Genomic DNA, 19,781 nt, shown 5'->3' on the forward strand with positions numbered 1-19,781 from the left:
TCCTGGAAGCACCTCAAGAACCTCCTCTTTGCTTCTGCCTTCTCTCTTCCTGTGCCCTGCTGATTTCCTGTCTGATACTGCACTGTTCACCTGGCTACCTTCTAATTTCGGGCCCAGGTCCCTGCCAGCCCAGTTGCCGGCAACCCTTGCACTTGAGTCTGTATCTGTAACCCTACACTCCCCCCTACCCGCACTTTGGACAACTGCTGTCTGCACTTACCCTTGCACCTGCCAGCCGCACTTCTGGTTATTCTTTTGATCATGCCCCCCTCCCCTTTCCCCTGGCACTTTCCTCCTCTCCTCCTCTTCCCCTGCACTTGTGCGATCTCAATTTCACTTGGCCTAGTAAGATTGTTTTCTCTGTCCTCCCTCTGTTCTTTTCCTTGCCTCGTCCCACCTTGAAACACTTGTGTATAAGCGTGTTACAAATACCATATCATACAGGGATAACAGGACAGGGAACCATCACTGGTGAGCCATTTTGCAGCGACAGCTACCCCTCTGGGTGATTGGCCTGTCACATGCTCTGCCGCGTCTTTGCAGCAGCCGGGCACTCATTTACCCCAGAGGTTTCTGCCACCAAACCTGTGAACCAAGCACCCTCTAATGTGTAGTTGGGGTGGCTTGTAGGTTGGCTAAATGTCTGTCCACAAAAGGAACGCCGGTTAGCTGATGCATCCGTTTGCTGAACTTTCATTCCCGTTATTAGGATAGGGCTTTTGATGGTTTCATGCTTCTTTTTTTGTTTTCTCAGGGACCTTCGACTGATTTGCTGAATAAACAGGATTCCTCAACAGGTTTCTCAACTAAACTTGCTTGAGTCTCTGGTTTAAAACCTGTCCGTAGAGGGGATCCTGCTACCAGTTTTGCAGCTATCTCTGCATGTCTCTAGATTTTTTTAATGACTGCACTGGCAGATCTTTTTCTCTCAGTAATCATTTTAGACTTGGCTGTTTTGAGTGGCTCTCGGGCCACACAAATGTTAGTCTATCTCGTCCGATTGGACTCTACAATAACTTGTAGAGGTATCTACGCTATCTACGCTGGACCAAATCATTCCTAGCAGACAGAACAGAAATCGTATGGATCAAACCTTTCAAATCCACTCCACGAGTTAACGACTGTGGAGTGCCACAAGGTTCCTCACTATTTCCACTATATTTCAACGTCTATCAAACCCCGGTCATCAGAATCTTAAAAAAATACATTACATGTTACAACTACGCAGACGACACTCAGATCTACAAAATCAAAGACACTGATGCCGACCATTCAACCCTAATCGACTGTCTAAAAGAAGTCTTCAACTGGATGGATGCCAACAACCTGAACTACAACCCAGGAAAGACAGAAATCATGATCGTATCCAAAGACCAAGAGAACGAAACAACCATCCCACAGCCTACGGAAATGGGAAACACACCAACACCATCGAAGGTAGTAAAAAATCTGGGCGTCCTAAGGGACAACACCCTAACCCTGGAACCACAAATAAATGCAACAGTGATTCTACCCTTCCTCTCCTTCACGCACAAAACACTCCTCATCATCGCCCTAATCATGTCAAAAATTGACTATGCAAACAGCCTCTACCTCGGAATACCAGAAAACCTCCTGAAGAAACTGCAACGGATACAAAATGCAGCAGCAAAACTACTCCTCAAACTATCCAGAAGAGACCACATCACTCCAGCCCTAAAAACACTACACTGGCTCCCAGTAAAACAACGCATCACCTTCAAAACAATTTGCATAACGCACAGGGCAATCAGCGGACAAGGAGCAGAATTCCTACAAAAGAAAATAGTCTACAAACCAACGAGTCCCCTCCGATCAAGCAACAAAATCCACCTGGAACTCAAACCATACCTTAAGAAAAAACTTGGAGGCACCTCCTTCTACCACTTAGCCGCAAAAACCTGGAACAACATCCCAAAAGAAATAAACACTGAAGATCACCTAAAATTCAGGAAATCACTATAAACCTGGCTCTTCAACACCACAGACTAAATCTGGAAACCAAAACCGGAAAAAGGATGACTAAGCCAGAAAGGACACGGACATCCCCGACCCGAGAGGGTAGCTCCCACGGCACCTGGACGGGCGACACCGGATAGACTGGAACACAGGCGGCCCGCACGGAGACTGAGTCAACTATCCCAGACAATCCCACCAACACTTTCGCCCGCCCCTTAGTTACCGCCAGGTACCACAGTAATGTGGAATTGTCGAGACATTGGCAATCACCACACTACCTGAGAGGTTGACATTGGCAGGTGCACTGGCCACAGGAGTATGAGGGGAGGATAAGGGGAGCTATGAGAGAGCATGTTAGAGGTGGGGGCCAGAGGAGTAAGGAACCTTGTATACCAGTCGGACCCAGATCAGGAGAGAGCCTGCATCGGGGGAGACTACGCAAGCAGAGCGCCTCAATTCAGGATAAAGAAACAAAATAATCAACCATACTAATAATTTCCCTTTCTGCATACACCTCTTAAACTCCAAACCAAACACAACCAAAACCTACAGCACAACAAACCGCACAAACTTCATTACATTGCAACAACATAACAAAAACACACATAGTCTTGCACAACAGTACACGACGACTACCGGCCACAAACACCCCAGGCCCAGCCAACGGACCCACCGGGCTGAGGACGCCAACAGCATATCACTGCTCTCTTGCACTTTTCCTGCTTCCTCCCACCAACTCAACCTCCCCTCCTCTTTCAGAGCCGCCAGAGTGCCAGGGGACCACTCGGGTGGTGAAAGTGGGCGGTACAAATGTCCCTTAACATCTTTCCATGAGATCAGTGGTGTTAGAAATTCTTTATTTGTATGGAGCAGAAATAGGGGCTCTACGGACAAAAGCATCTAAATTTTGTTTTAAACTTTCCGGGGCTGGGGCAGGGTATTTGTTGGTTAATAACGTGGCACCCCCTTGTTTTCGTGAAGTAGTGACAACCAGCTAATCTGGTTTTAACAGACCACTTCGGTATAGTCGGTCAAATGGGCGTTGGCTTATATTTCTTCTCTATTCTTGGTTTCACACTTTGTTTGAGCTGGATTAATTAGGGATGGTGTTGCCCTTTTTAGTATTCTTTTTAAAAGTGGTATGGGTTGAGAGAGAGCTTTTTGTCTCTTGCAGAATATCTCCATGAAATCTGCCCCTTCCTCCGATTCGTGTGTAGGCTACTGAATCTGCCTGATGCTCTATTTAGAAGGTCAGTGTAAATGCATTGATTTTCTGTAGGTGAAGAAGTTGTTGGTGGTTCCCACAGTGTTAGGTGAAAGAATGGGGTATGCATTTGGGTTGATGTCCGCACCATCTAAAATCACCACCTCTTCAGTATAATCATCATCCTGTTCTTCCTCCTCTACAAAAGACTGTTCTAGACTTCGATTCAATTTATTTGAATGTGTGGAATCCTCAGAAAAGTCTATTTTTCTTTTCTTGGTCAGATGTTCGTATCCATAAAGGAGTCGTACTTATAATGGAGCTGAAACACTCCTTAGACCATGGTTTGCCCTGGCTCTCGCTCTGTGGAGTGGAGGATGTTTAAAGGGGTATACGCCTCTTCTTCTAAACCATTCCCAGACTCAGAATTCCATAAGCTCTTTATTTTACAGAGTTATGAGTGTCCCCTTCCCCTTCTAATGATGTTATATCGTTTTTGTAAAGCTCCTGCTGGCATTGGTATGGCCATGAAGCGCTGTGAGGATGAACCCCCTTTGAAACCCTGTGGTGAGAGTTTGAGAAGTGATGAAAGGAGTGGTAAAAAGCGTGTGTGCATTTCTTGTCATAAAGCTAGGTAGGGAGTGGCTAGGTCCCAAACAGCAGCCCATATCATCAGGTGAGTGGACGGGTGCTGTGTCAAAAGAGTCAATCTATGTGAACAGCTGGACCAGATTTTGCATGGCACTCCGCTGTATTCTAATGTAGGTGGCACTCGAGCAGCAGGTGATGACATGCATCACTCAGCGTAATAGCATTTCTGATTGTATCTGCTTACATTCACATGCTGTGCATATAGTCCGACATCTAGTGGAAATTACAGAGTATTGCATCTTTCTTTCAAAGATCGAAAGGGGACATTGACATGGGCGTGACTGTAACACTATCCCTAACGTGACGTGTAGTGTACCCCAAACCCCTCACGTGCTGAAGTCCCTCTGGTTGTGTTTTTTCTGTCGTGAGGGAGCCTCATAGTCAGCGTGAGTAAGCACAGAAGAGAGAAGGTGTGGGAGGTCTATGTTCCTTCTACTCCATGAGAGGAGGAAGGGTGGGCACATGTGTATCTAAGCAGATACAACCATCAGAAATGCTATTACGGTGAGTAATGCATGTCTTCTTATACTTGTGAATCTGCTTAGAATCACATGCTGTGCATAGACTAGCGAGCAGAACCCACAGATGGTGGTGGGATGTGTGAAGAGTAGAGTGTGCTCTAGGCGTGAAGGGTAGATCTCTCTTGGCAAGAGTCTAACACAGTGTGATGCAGTTTACGATCCACTAAGAAATAGCTGATTTAGAGATAGGGTCCCCCCTTCTACCAGCTGCCACTGAGACGAAGGACTGGTTTGTTTTTCTTAGTTTTGTTTTCTCTAGATAGTAGATAACCACTTTCCTTAAGTACAGTGTGTGAAGGCTTCTTTCCGCTGCGTTAGTGGGGTTCTGGAAAAAGGTGGGTAGTTCTGGTTTACATGGAACTTTGAGATAAATTTGGGTGCAAAGTGAGTGTGTGTGCACGCAAAACCACCTTGTCTTTGTGGATCGTGACGAATGGGTCCTGAACTGAAAGGGTCTGCAGTTCACCATCTCTCCTTATAGAGGTGATAGCCACCAGAAAGGCGGTCTTGTAGGGGAGTGCTTTAAGGCTAGCTTTGTGCATGGGTTCAAATGGCGGTCCCATTAGTCTGGTAACAACATTCAGGTCCCACCCGGGAGCTGGGTAGGAAATAGGGGGATGAAGTCTTTTTACCCCTTCCATAAACGCTTTGATTACAGGAATTTTCCACCATGAAACCTTGCTCTGGGACATGGTGTACGCCGAAAGCACGGCTAAGTGTACTTTAAGAGAATTGAAAACCAGTCTTGAATCCAACAGGTAGGTTAGGTAAAGGACAATATCTTGAGGTGAGCATTCAATAGGATTGATGCCCTTGCCATTACACCAGCTGACAAAGCGCTTCCTTTTGCTGGAGTAGCAATGCCTGGCGTTAGGTTTCCGTGCCTTTGAGTATGTCCATGCGTCTTTGAGGGAGCTAGATGCGCCCAAACTCTATGACTTCAGGAACCAGGCTACTAAATTGAGAGTTTGAGCGCATGGATGTAGTGTTCACCCCAACCCCCTGGCATGTTGTACGGGTACGGCAGCTTCCTGGGAGAGGAGACCGACATTGCCATGAGATGGGAGAACCAAGGCTGGAGGGAGCACATAGGGGCCACCAGAATCATCCTGACTGGTTCTTGGTGCATCTTGTACACTATTCTGTTGAGCAGGGGAATCGGTGGGAAAAGCGTAGACACATTTCCCTGACCATGTTATCCAAAGACTGTTCCCCTTGGGGTGGTTCTGAGGGTACATGGAGGCGTAAACTGGGCATTGGCGTTCTCCAGAGTGGCGAATAAGTCGATTGTTTGGAAGCCCCATTCTAGGAAGACGTGAAGTACAATGTCCTCCTGTAGTTGCCACTCGTGCTCTACGGGTATGGTAAGTAATACATGGCTAGCAGTTCCAACAGGTTGATGTGATTGGATGCTACCGCTGGGGACACCACACTGTGCGCCGACTGTTGAAGGAGGTGAGCCCCCCCCCACCCCGTCAGAGATGTGTCTGTGGTGAGAGTGGCTTCTACTGCGGGGGTGGTGAAGGTCTTCCCCTGCAGAAGGTTTTCCCTTGACCACCACTGCAGAGACTGAACAAGGGCTGCCGAGACCACCACTAGATCGACCCACTGGCCGCTGGCCTGACACTGTTGGCTCGAGAGCCACTCTTGCATGGGGCGAATGTGCATGACAAGCGTGAGTAACTAGGTAGATGCAGGAAGCCATCATCCCCAACAGTCGCACAGCTTTGCATACGGTCACCTGGAACAGCATGTTTTGAACCCTCGTGTTGGAGCTGAAGACGAGGCAGTCTTTGGTCCGGATTAGAGCCCCCAGAAGCTGTTTGACTTGATTGGGGTCTAGACTGTGTTTCTTCTCGTTGAGGGAATCCTAGGTTGAAGAGAAGATCTACCGTCTTCTGGGTATTTGTTTGGCCTATTCGTACAATTCCCATATTATGAGCTAGTCATTGAAGTAAGGATAGACTGGGAGGGACTGTCTGCGCAGGTGAACAGCTACTACCGCCAGCACCTTTGTGAATACTCTTGGTGCTGAGGCAATGCCAAAGGGGAGAACCTTGAAACTGATAGTGGGTGTCCTCTATCATGAACCTGAGGTATTTTCTGTGGTATGCAGTAATAGAATTGCGTAGAAAATGACACCTTTACAAAAAAATCTCAGCAAAAATGCTGTGGTTTGACCTGGTAAAGGTGTACTCCATTATACCATTTAAGGGGTGCGGGGGTGTCCCCCGCTCCAATTAAATGGTATAATGGTCTGAGGTTTGCGGGGGTGTCCCCCGCATCCTTTACATGGATGGCGGCAGCAGCAAAACCACAGCCGTTTTGCCCTGATCTTTTTGTGTAAACGGCCATTATTGCCGCAATTTGAACACATGGAACCCTTTCTGTGCGCTGGCAACATTGAAATATGAAAGTATGCACCTTTCATGCCCAATGTGGTCATGTAATCCTCCTGCTGCAGCTGTGGGATTACTTCCTGCAGTGTTGTCATTCTGAACTTTGAGGTCTGACATATTTGTTTGCTGGACGCAACTCTAGAAAAGGGCGCATGGTGGGTTCCTTTTTGGGTACTAGGAAGTACACTGAATAAATGTATCTGGAGAAGGGGGACAACTTCTATGGCGCCCTTTTCCAGCAGGAGCTGAACCTTAACCAGCAGGGTAGGCAGATGTTCTGGCGACATGCGTCTATTTCTTGGGTGGTATCGAGGTGGTTGGCGAAACTCGATGCAGTACCTGTGGGCAAAAGTCTTTATTACCCGCTGGTCTGAAGTTATCACCTCCTAGGCGTGGATGAATGACAAACAACCCCAGACAGGGGAAGCATGGGAGGGTACCTGTACCGTCGAGTCACTGAGGTGGAGGCCCTAAGCAGTATTGTCCAAGGGGAGAGCGAGAGAAAGATTGGCCACGAGGACCAGCGTGAGTAGAACCTCCACACTGGTGCGAGGGCTTAGCCGCGATTTGGCTGAGAACTTTAGTGTTTTGTGTTCTTTTTTCACAGTCTCCAGGCAATCATCAACAGCCTTCTCAAAAAGGTTGGAGTCCTCAACTGGTTTGTTGATCAGAGAGGCCCGTGTCTCTGGTTTAAAGCCGCAGTTCTTTAACCAGGCATGTCTTAAGTAAGGTCCCCTGGGCTAGGGTGCGTCCAGCAGTCTCAGCAGAATCCAAAGTGTTCTTCAATATGTTATGGGTAACCTGTCTGCTCTCAGTCCCTACCGCCAGCAGGCATGATCTGGTGGGTTCTGGGCCATCTTGAAGGCCCTCTTGGACTAGGCCCCATTGGACATCGCTGTAACTTGCCAGGAGAGTAGTATTGTTTGCGATGGCGGTGACCTGTTTACCCAGGGCATAAAGCTTTTTACAGTATTTGTGTGAAGGGGCTTCGGCTGAGGACAGCGGAACCCCGCCAATTTCCATGTGGCAGTAAACAACCAAGGGGTTAGGTGTAGCATGACCCTTTATGTAGAGTGGGTCGGAAGGTGATGGATGGAATAATTTTTCAACCCGGGGGTTGACCGCCTGTGTGAGAGACAGCAACAGCAAGGGGCACAGGGCCTCTTTATAGAATTCAGTAAGGGGATGGCTTGACTAGTCTGAGGCTTCTTATTGTGGACACTTTGTAGAGGATATGGCAAGGGAGACTAAGATACCCAAGTGCTTGCAAGCAAGTAAATCAAATACAAGAGGCTGCAGGTGACTGTATATTGTGGGTATTTTGCCTAATACACCAGAAAGACAAAAGTATACATCTAGATAAGTACAATCACACTGCGCACAATGTCCGTATGTTCCATGCGTAATTGCATATGATTTATTCAATTGAAAGTCAGCCTAATACGTGTTTCGAGCTGTGCTCTTCCTCTGGGGCTGATTAATTGCATCACAAATTAATTACAAAAAATAGTCAGGTGGTAATTACAATCAATATATCCAAGGATACAGACGACAGGCCAAGAACAGAGACAGAGGGCGATATACACAATGGCCATATTAACAAATAGAAATGCATGAATTCATCAATAATATATGCAATTACATCACTTCCATTTTAAAAATGCAAAGTAAAACACAAGGCATACATACACAAAAGAGAAAAACAATCGAAGAGAACAACGTTAGTTCATATGATGGTGAATTGGAATGAGTTGTACGGCAATTAGGGTGGTGTGTCACACCACCTCTGGCCAAGTTAACCCGTTTGTTGGTGATAGCCAAGGGCCCAGATCTTGATCCCAGTCTGGGTCCTGATCAGCTGTGCCTTGTGCAAAGGGATTAATGTCCTCATAGGTATCCTTCTGTGTTGGGTCTTCTGGGACATCCAAGATATCCTCCTGGTGTTCCTGTGCCGAGATGGGAAATTTCTGCAGTTTGTAAGGAATGGGGCAGCAGTCCTCTTCCCTGGGTCTTTTGGGTTTAATGTACCTCATGTCTTGAAAAGTCAATAAACTGGGCCACTTTGTCCATGTATTGTTCAAATCTCTCCCTAGTCCATAGGGAAGAGGCAGAAGGGTCTGGAGGTACAAAAGGTTACCGAGAAGGGGGGAGATTTTTCCAGGAAGGCCTTAGAGAGGCTGGTAAGCTTCAGAATACTCCTCCCGACGAGAGGAGGTGCCCTTGTGCTTTGTGGCTGCCGAAATGATAGCCACAAGGCTTTCGCAGATTTTCAGCAGCTGAATCGAAGGTCTTGACGCGCCTTATGGCGCAGTCACTGACGGTGACTCCACAGAGGCCTTAGGTGCTTGTGCGTCCTTGGACGGTGTGTCCATGATGGTGTGTTTTTTAGGTTGAACGCCCGTTCCAGAAGGATGCCCAGTCGCATGCCGCGAAAGCGATTGCGTGGAGGGCGCCGAACCACGTGGTTCGGAAAGAGCCCCTGAGATTTTCAGCTGCCCTGTTGGTGTTGTGCGCTTCTTCGAGGACTCCATCGAAGAGACCTTAGGGGTTGTATGTTTTTGTATCCGTGTTGCGTGGGTGCTCTTGTCGCCGTGGTGTGAACTCCCCATAACCTGTCCCCATAGCCTGTCTGTCGGGGCCGGGCATTTGGGAGCCTGTAGGCTCCGCCGAGAGGTCGATGGCTTCCAATTCGGAGACATGGCTACCGACGGATTCCTCACCGTCTGAAGCGATGGCACCAATGGGGGAAAAGGCTTTGGACCTGCATAACGCAGGCCGCCCACCGTTTAGTACACCTGTCTTTCCAAGTTTTCAGTCGAAAGAACTTACAGGACTTGCATGAGCGCTCGTTGTGGTCTCGAGGAAGATACCGATTGCATCAGCGATGGGTTTCCTTCCAAGGAAACGTGCAGTTACATGACTGGCAGCATTTAAAGGGCATCCTCTCCATAGCAGAGGGTAACGGCAGCAAGACCAAAAAGAGAAAGGGGGTAAGGGAAATACATTCTTAGAGAAGAATAACCGAGGGCCCCACTCTCCCTACTTTAAGGGCCTGGCCGGACGCCGAGCAGGTGTAGTTGTCTTTGGCAGCATGAAACCAACGAGGCAGTTGTCGAGAAGATTAGTCGGGAGACTAGATGACCGTAGGTCGTGGGGAAAAAGTTAGCAATTTAAAACTCTTGCGAGCTCTGCATGGGTGACAACTAGGTTGGCGGAAAAAAACAATCTGGGTACACTTCACATCACGTTGGGGTATAGTGTTACAGTCACGCCCATGTTGACGTCCCCTTTCGATCTTCGAAAGAAAAGATGCAATACTCTGCGATTTCCACTAGATGTCGGACTATATGCACAGCATGTTATTTTAAGCAGATTCACAAGCATCCGAAATATGTTTAGGTTAAGTGTAGTCAAATAGTGCGCATCGCAGATGTATGCAGCTGTGTGGCACGAGCCTGCTGTGGACAGCCAGCCAGCCAATCAGGACTGGGTGCATAGAGGCATTCCCAAAGACAAAGGAAAGTGGAGTTTCGGAAACCTCCCTCACTTCCAGCCCTTCCAGCCACACTGGAGCCAGAAGTGGGTTTCAGTACAGAAGCCCGCCAAAGGCAAAACGAAAAAGAAAAAGGGCTCAGACCTGTCTTCGCGCGCAGAGTAAAACACAAGAAAAATCACAAACAGAAAATGGCGAGAAAAGACGACCAGGGCCATTTTGACCCCACTGGTCACCCATGGGTGCTATACTGCAGCTGAGGATTCAGCCTGCGGTGGAAAAGCACAATGGTAGGTAAACTAAAACACTGCCACCAGCCATTTAAAGTGGTGAGGATAACATAATAAATATCACATGAGTAGTTAGGATAAGGGGCTACTACGTAACCCCCCTCCCCAGTACTCCACATACGATGGTGTGTGCTGGACCTACAAAGAGAAAGGGTAAGTAAAGTCAATTTCACTTCACTATTCTTGGGAACAGTAGTTCACACAAGAAAAGGTATTTAAACCTTAGGGGAAATCTAAAGGATTTCTCTGGGAGTAGATTTCCCCGGGACACTGCACTGAAGGCGCTGTGTGTCACAATACAAAATGTAGATGCCTATGGAGTTGGTCGAACACCAAAAACAAAGGAAACACACACAATCCAAATCAGGTAAAAAAATATGAGGGAGAAAAAAAGGACACACTGACGCAAGGGCTAAAATTAAGTCCTAAAGTCCAGCAAAAGAGCTGGGGGTCTCTAAGGTTCAAGGGAATTAGCACAGAAATGAGAATTCTCCCTAACAAACACCATTGCCAAAGTAAAAAGGGAACAGTATTTGAACAAAGTGACTAATCTAAAAACAGGACGATTACCTGAAAGAGAAGATAACCAGCTGTGTCCAAACCAAAGAAAGCCAATCATAAATGAAAGAGGCAACAACTTTCCTAATAAGGGATACCTGGAAAGGAAACATTGTAGACTATTGATATTTTATTTGTATCGCGCTCGTACACAAGTGCTTCAGAGCGCGGCAAGGGAGGGCAACAGTGGAGAACAAACAACGATCTTACTAGGCCCAGTGTCACTGTGAATGCGTGAGTGCATGGGAGAGGGAAAGGTGGAATGTGCTGAGCAAAAGGCATAAAGGTAAATAAAAAATAAATAAAAACAAACAGTGGTAGTGCAGCTAGCAAGGGGAAAGTGCTACATTATCAGCAGCCAATTGGTGGTGTAGAAGGAAACCCAAGGATGATAGGAGAGAAGCCCTCCTTATATAAATCATCAAGTGGGAGAGAAATGTAACCTGCATTGCCATTGGCAAATTAATCAGTGTGAGACATTGTCAATGTATGCTGTATCCTTGTGGGAGAAGCCAAAAAAGCCCTTGTTGAAAGTCAAGACACATGTCCAAGAAACTGTTTTTATATTTACTTTCCCCACTGAGGATTTAAGTGTGGAAATTTGAAGCAAACCTCACCACAGGTACTGGTAGTAGGAGTTTTATCATGGCATGCGAGTACACCAGGATAGGGCCAATTAGTAGTTCGTCCTGGCAGGCGAGTGGACCAGGAAGAAGATAATTTTAAGTACTAAAATGTGGTAGACGGTTGCAGTGGAAAGAAAGTGGCAAGTCCACTAATGTGTTATGATGATTGTAAAACCATGCTGACAAAATTGTGTTGCTTATGAAGAAGAAATGTGATTTGAGGAAAAGTGATTAATCTTCAAAGAAGAGAATAATTACATTGAATACTGACTGGGTGTGTGAATACAAATGCTTTCTGGTTTCTGAAACAGAAGTTTTGGCAACGTTAACAATTGTTTTGAAGAGTGAGAAATCCTGTTTGGAAATGAGATACTCCACTTGCCAAGTGAAGGACTTGTTGAATGAAAAGAACTGTGTTGTACTTGGAATCAAACCTGGCTATTGAAGAACAAGTTACTTTCTTACCTGGTAACATTCTTTCAATGGGATGTTCCTCCGACGAATTCCACATCTATGATAGTAATCACCGCAGCTGTGCTGCTTCGGAAATATTTTCGGCGTCGGTGTCCTACGTCGATACGCTGTCCCTCGAGGGCCTCCGTCGAGACAACGTCACTGGATGTTCTATATAAGACAACGCCACGAGCCTCAGTTGTAGTTTTTTCCCAGAACGTGTGGCACCAATCTTCTGCCAGTATGACTACAGAAAGCCTTGCGGAAACGTAAGCTGCAGTCGCATAAGAAATTCTGTAGAGGGGCAGGCTGGGAGGGTGCGATGTGGAATACGTCGGAGGAACATCCCATTGAAAAAACGTTACCAGGTAATAAAGTAACTTGTTCTTCGAAAGGATTGTGTCCTCCGACGTATTCCACATATATGACAGACTCCCAAAGCAGTACCAACATATGTAAGTGGGAAAAGAATTTAGAATTTTAGAATACCCAATCAAATTGCAGAATAGAGGACCGCCTTACCAAAAACCTAAATCTTGCCCATGGACAAAATCCAGGGAGTTGTCTTACAAAATTATGGACAGAGGCCCATGTGGCTGCTTCACAGATATTACGAATGGGAACACCCCTCTGCAGAGCAGTAGAGGCAGCCACACCCCCCTAGTAGAATGGGCCCGTAAGCCTACCGGAGGGTCCTTACCCGCCAGACGGTAGCACTCAGAGATTGTCAAGATGATCCAACGGGACAAGGTCTGCTTAGAAACAGCGTGATCTAAATGCCTTCCAGCGTATCCAACAAAGAGCTGATCGTCCACTCTGACCCGGGACATCCGTGAGATGTAGAAACTTAAAGCTCTCCTAGGATCCAACTTATGGAGCCTCTCCTCTTCCTTACCAGGATGCAGAGGAGGATAAAACGCCGGAAGAATGACCTTCTGGCTCAAATGAAATTCCGTCACAACCTTCGGAAGAAAAGAAAGACTAACCCTAAGGACAACCCTGTCCTTATGGAACACCGTGAAAGGTGGCTTGGCGGAAAGTGCCTGCAACTCACTCACTCTGCGAGCGGATGTAACCGCAACTAAAAAATACAGTCTTAAAGGACAAAAGTCTCACTCTCTTTGAGAACGTAAGGGCTCAAACGGAGCTCCCATTAGGAACTTTAGAACTAAGTTCAAATCCCATTCCGGCACCTGGAAAGGTGACGGTGGAAACACATTATTTAGCCCTTTTGAAACTGAGAAATCAAAGGAATCTTAAAATAAGAACACTCCTCAGACAAGCGCTTAAATATGGACAGCGCCGCCAGGTAACCCTTAATGATACCCACTTGCTCTTGTGGGCTAACGAAAGCAAAAAAGACAGAACCACAGGAATGGCGCATGAAAAAGGATCCACATTCTTTACCCTGCACCTGTTGCAGAACTTTCTCCAACGGCAACGGTACAGGGACTTTGTTGCGGGCCTTCTGGCCGAAAGCAACACCTCCTTCATGTCTTCAGGGAGGACCCAATCCTTATACCTCAACCTTTCAGATACCAAGCATGAAGGCTGAGAGACTTGACCTCTGGATGGAGAACCCGACTCCCCTCCCGTGAGAGCAGATCGTCTCGGTAGGGGAGACGGCGTGGAGGGCAGATGGACATGTGGAGAAGGTCCGGGTACCACGGTCTCCTGGCCCATGCCGGAGAAATGAGGATAATTCGGGAACCGAACCTCCGTAACCTCTGCAACACTTGTAGAATGACGGGGACTGGAGGAAACACATACAGCAGTGGGAAGGACCACTCGACTACGAACACGTCCCCTAAGGCTCCTCTTGGAGGAAATACCTGCGAGCAGAATCTTGCGCACTTCCGGTTGACACTGGTGGCAAAGATATCCACTTGTGGGGTCCCCCCAAGGCCTAAGATCGCCAAGAGAACTTCCTGAGCCAGCTCGCACTCCTGAGAGACCGTGCTCTGCCTGCTCAGAGCGTCTGCCGCCTCGTTTTCGTCTCTGGCCAGATGAAATGCGGATATCAAAATTTACTGCTGGATGGTCCAGAACCAGAGCTGCATCGCCTCTATGCATAGTGGGAGAGACCATGCCCTCCCCCTTTTTGTTGAGGTGGTGAATGGCCACTGTATTGTCTGTCAGAATCAGGACATTCTTCCTCTGGACAGACAGCAGAAAAGCCTTCAGGGCTATCCTGACGGCCCTCAGCTCCAACAGATTGATATGGAGTCTGGACTCCGACGGAGACCAACGACCGCTGACTGTCAGCTCGTTGGCATGAGCTCCCCATCCCGTGAGGGATGCATCCGTCACGATCATTACCTCCGGCCAGGGTAGCCAAAATGGAGCCCCCTTCATCAGATTGCCTTTGACGGCCCACCACATAAGATCCTGGGCGACCGAGGGCGGCACCTGAACGGCATCCGACATCCTGTCGGAGGACTGCGACCACTGCATCTTGAGAGCCCACTGCAGAGATCTCATCCGCAGCCTGGCCTCTGGCACCAGTAGAATGCAGGATGCCATGAGGCCGAGCAACCTCAAGAACTCAAACGCCGGGAGACTTTGGGCAGGTTGAAACTTGTCCACCATCTTCAGAATGTGATGAGCCCTCACCTGGGGAGGCGAACACTGTCCCAGGGATGTGTTGAGCACTGCTCTGATGTACTGGAGCTGCTGGGTAGGTGTCAAGTGGGACTTCTTTAGGTTGAGGGAGAAGCCCAGCTTGTGAAGGGAGTGGCAGGTGACTGACAGATGATCCAGGACTTGCTCGGGAGAGCGTGCCCTGATCAACCAACCGTCCAGGTAGAGGTAGTCTTGAATCCCCCTTTCTTGAGATATGCTGCCACCACCACCATTAGCTTGGTTAAGACCCTCGGTGCAGAGGTCAATCCGAACGGCAGGACCCGAAACTGAAAATGTGAGTCGCCAACCGCTAACCTCAGGTACATCCTGTGCTTGGGATTAATCAGCACATTAAATTAAGCATCCTTGAGGTCAAGAGACACCAACCACTCCTGAAGTTGAAGGGCCTGGAGGACTTGAGAGAGAGAAACCATCTTGAACTTGTCCTTCCTGAGGAGCTTGTTTAAACCACGCAAGTCATGATGGGTCTCAATCCCCAGTCTTTTTTTCGGGATCAAAAAATATGGGGAATACCATCCCTTGTTCCTCTCCGCTACAGGAACCAGTCCTATGGCGCCTTTCTCCAGCAGGGATTTGATTTCCTGCGCAAGGAGCAGATCCGGACTCTTCAAAGAGAGCTTCCCTGGTGGATTGTCGTGAGGCCTCTGCCGGAAAGGAAGACAGTAGCCGTGGGTTATGATCTCCAGAAGCCACACATCTAAAGTAATGGCACGCCATTCTACAAGATGCTGCGCCAGCCTTCCCCCAACCAGCGAACTATGGGACATGGCCTCATGACTGAGCTGAAGCGGCTGCGGCAGTGCCTGAGTGGAAAGAGGCAACTGCCCGAGAGGCTTTGCCACCTTGAGTACCTTGTTTTCCACCTCTGGTACTCCTACGTTGGCCCCTTTGACTGGCAGCTTCCCCCGATCTACCAAAGGAAGAGTTGTATCGAAATGAACCTCCCCTCCATTGCTGTAACCTAGGACGAAAAGGCAGAGGTTGACGTACTGCAGAGCTCAACGACTTCGGTGCAGCTTTGGAGGTCTGCAAACTCTCAAGGCTCTCGTCAGCCTTGCTGCCAAAAAGATGGTCACCATCAAAGGGCATGTTGAGAAGCTGGGAATGTACTTCAGGAGCAAACCCCGACTTCCGCAACCATGCAAACCTGCGCATCATGTTGCTCGCCGCCATGGACCGGCTGACAGTCTGCCACGTCCAGACCCGACTGAACAGATTCACACATGGCATCCTTGCCATCCTGAACGAGGGCAAAAAAAACATCCCGTTCCTCCCCTCTGGGAATATGTTCAGCCGCCAAAGATACACAATTCCACAGAGTGTGAGTGAATCTTGCCAAGGCACAAACAGAGTTGGCTGCCTTTAAAGCCATAACACCAGATGAAAACACTTTCTTCACCCAACCATCAAAGGAGGGATGGTAGGGTACACAGCCTGCTTTGCTGGGGCCGTAGCCGTCTGCACCACCAAATTCTCCGGAGTGGGGTGGCTGGTCAAGTAGCCGGGGTAGCCACTGGCTGGACGGTATCTTTTCGGTAGCAACTTATTCACTGCCGGGAGACTCTCCGGAGCAGTCCAAGCCGCCGCCACCCTTCTTTGTAAGGCCATATGAAATGGCAGCACCGGGTCAGTGGATGGACCTTGGTCCAAAATATGTCGGGTCATCCTGCAGAAAATCTGCAGGTGGAGCAGACCACCCCAAGTACTCTGTCACCCTCGACATGAGACGCCTGTACGAAGACTCGGCGTGTGTACCAGGCTCAGGCCTGCCAAACAACCTCTGGAGAGGTGTCCAGACCACTGGCGTCATGCAAGGATTGACGCAGCATCTGGCTATGACCAGACAACAGTTCATCAGGAACGTCATGAGGAACAAACCCCTCCACATCTGACCATTCATCCATGTTAGGGAGAATTCTCTCTGTAGGCTGAAATTTCCTAACCTAGCGAGTCCCCCAGCAGTTTTGCTGGATTTCTGAAGTTTGTTTTTTTCTCCTGCCAAGAGAGTGAGACTCTTTTTCTCCCACTCTTGGACATGATTTACGGTGTTCCTTTGACTGTTAATGTGTTTTATGGGCTATGGGGTCCTTTACTCCATAGGGTCTCATGTGTTTTTCTTATGCTTGTTACACAGCACCCTCTGTGCAGTAACACAGGGGTGTCATAGTGACACCCCACCATAGACTCCATACCCTGGGACTGACTACCGTCTCCCAGGGCATGTAAAGTCACCATTGGCTTTACTAGTCCCAAATTATTAACAGAAACCAGTACAAACCATCATATTGTGGACGTATTGGTCGGGGCAATTCGATTGCCCCGGGGTCTGTTAGTCGAGGGGGCACGTCTCTGTCCCCCCTGATCGAGTTTTGACTGGTGGCAGTGGAAACTACTTTTTATATTCGACCGCAAATATTTTCCTATGGGATTTTCCCATTGTTCGAGGCTGCCAACTTTAATTATTTAATTCTCATAGCCTCGAACATACCGCCGGTTTATTTAATTAATATTAATTCACCGGTTGGTATTTTTTGCCAGGACTCGATTCTAAAATGGCGTTTGTGTTCTCTTCTGTGACTCCAACCCAAGTCGAGCCCTTTGTTCCACTTTTTGGTGGGCTTCTCCTCCAAAAGTGGTGCCACTCTGTCTGGGTACCACAGGGAATGTGGGAGGGGGTTTAGGCACCCTGGACTGAGTTACCTTGGTAACTCAAGTCGCACTCTTGTGTGATTGGCCCAAGTGGTGAGCCGGCCGGCTCACCACTTAGCATGTTTGATTGACAGCTAGGCTGAGGGAATGGGGGTATGCTGCATAAAAGCAGGGCTTTGGGGACTGGAACTTCAGAAGTCGCCACAGGGCCTGAGAATCCGACGAGGGAGAAGCTGAGCCGACCTACCACGACGACACCACCGGTGGAGCCCTGCGGAACCGACTCACCACTTCCCAACGACAGAGAAGATCTCCCGGCTGGAGAGGCTTCTTCCCCTGACTGGTGTGCACAACCACTTTTACCTGCTTTCTTCGCACCCCAGACCGGTTTGTGGGCGAACTGCCCGTGCCAAGCACCCCGGCAGCCGGATAGCCACTCACCACTGAACCGCGAATCAACGGACCGCTCCTTGTACCTGAGAAACTCTGCGGCTGGTTTCTTCCCTGGCGGTGCAATGCACTCCTGTCTTCCTCCATGACGAGATCCTCTCTTCCCCCAGACGAAACACCGACTTGCATCCGCTGCCAGGAACAACTGCCACCGCTGGAGTATTCTCACCACTTTAAGGTACCGTGTCCACCAGGCCTCCCTTTCTAAAGATTGCTACAAGGTAATAACCACCCCTTAACCTTCTGGACTGGGCTGGCCGCCTTGACCCTCTAACTGGTCCCTTTCTTTGGTCCAACTCCTTTTTAAACCTTTACAAGACTTTTGTGCACTGCAACCGTGTGACCTTGGACACATTTCGTTTCGATCCTCTTAAAGCGGATCCGGCCTGACTCTGAATTCACGGTTTTACTTTGCCTCCCTCTCTTGTTGTGTTCGTGAAAAAGTGTTGGGATCTGGTTCAATTTATTCTCTGCTTTTCCCTCCCTTTTTAAAAATGAATTATTAGAGTGCCATCTACGTTAAGCGCTCACCGCTGTCTGAAAATAAGTGGGGCTTTACTTAAGACTTGTCTAATATTCTTTTAAGGGAGTGTATATCTTTTAGTGACCGTGTTTTTGAATTGCTTACTATTAGTGCCTGTGTGTTTTTCTAGATGTAGTTTTAAATAAATAATTATATCTCTTTTACACCAAGCCCTGGTCAGCATTTACTTGTTCTATTGTGTTCTCTTGACCTATTGTGAATACTCTGTATACTGCCTAACTCTTATTGAGGGAAGTTTGACTGTTCAGCCACAGCTACCAAGTGAATCAGTGTGGTACAGACTGTTACCAAGTGGGTTTACTGCCAAACACCTGTAGTCCTAAATCTTTTGCAGTGGTCCCAGAGGGAACTGCACAGGTTTCTGCCTAACAATCCACCTCTGAGATATAATCCAAAGGCTGGAGTAAATCCCTGGATGAGGGCACAGAAAAAGGCTCAAACACAGGCCTCACTGATTTACTCAGGGCCGCCTTCGGAGTTTCCACCGTACTCCGGGGTACCTCCGGTAAAGCCTCCACAAAAGGCGTCGACGGAATCGGCGTTGAGCGAGGCGATGATGACTTAGACAAAGGCTTCGAGGCCCGAGCCCCGAGCGTGTCCTTCGACGGCCTCGGCGCCGATGCCGTTGATGACTTCCTCGGAGCCGGAGCCTCGAGAGAGTCCCTCGACTGACATGGCGCCGACAGCGTTGATGCCTTCTTAGAAGGCTTCACAGGCTCCAACGGGTTCGAGGGCGTCGAGGACTGGGACCTGGAGTGGGCATGGCGCGAGCTATCTACCTTGTCCGATCGGGACTTCGAAGGCTCCCGATGATCGCTCCGACCGCCCGAGCCCGAAGGCGTGCGAGCGGCGGCCCTAGCCTGTTCCTTGTCAGCTTCTCTCGAAGGTGCGGGCGGAACGGAGCCCTGCGATTCAAAAATCGCCATCATCTCCTTACGAAATGCGTCCCATTCCGCCGGAGATGAATGCTTGTTGGGACAAGCTACCCGCTGTCTGGCGGAGTCCTCGGACGAGGAAGGCGACCGGTGAAGGCGCTTCCGCGAGTGCCTAGAAGAGGCAGAGGAATGGCGTGTACCACTCTGGGACCGAGACCCCCCCCGCTTGGATTTACACCGACGCGGAGAGTCGCTTCTCGAATCGTCAGTCGACAGCCCAGCGGATTTCGACTTACGAGGTTTGGAAACCCTACCTACAGATAACTACTTCTTCCGCTCCCGCAAGGCCTTCGACGTCAAAGACTGGCATTCATCGCAGTCATTGGTAGCGTGGCTCTCGCCGAGGCACTACAGGCAGACGTTATGCAGGTCCGTAAGCGACATCTTA

This window comes from Ambystoma mexicanum, chromosome 3q (genome assembly GCF_040938575.1).
Source record: "Ambystoma mexicanum isolate Mex_15411 chromosome 3q, UKY_AmexF1_1, whole genome shotgun sequence".
NCBI lineage: Eukaryota > Metazoa > Chordata > Amphibia > Caudata > Ambystomatidae > Ambystoma > Ambystoma mexicanum.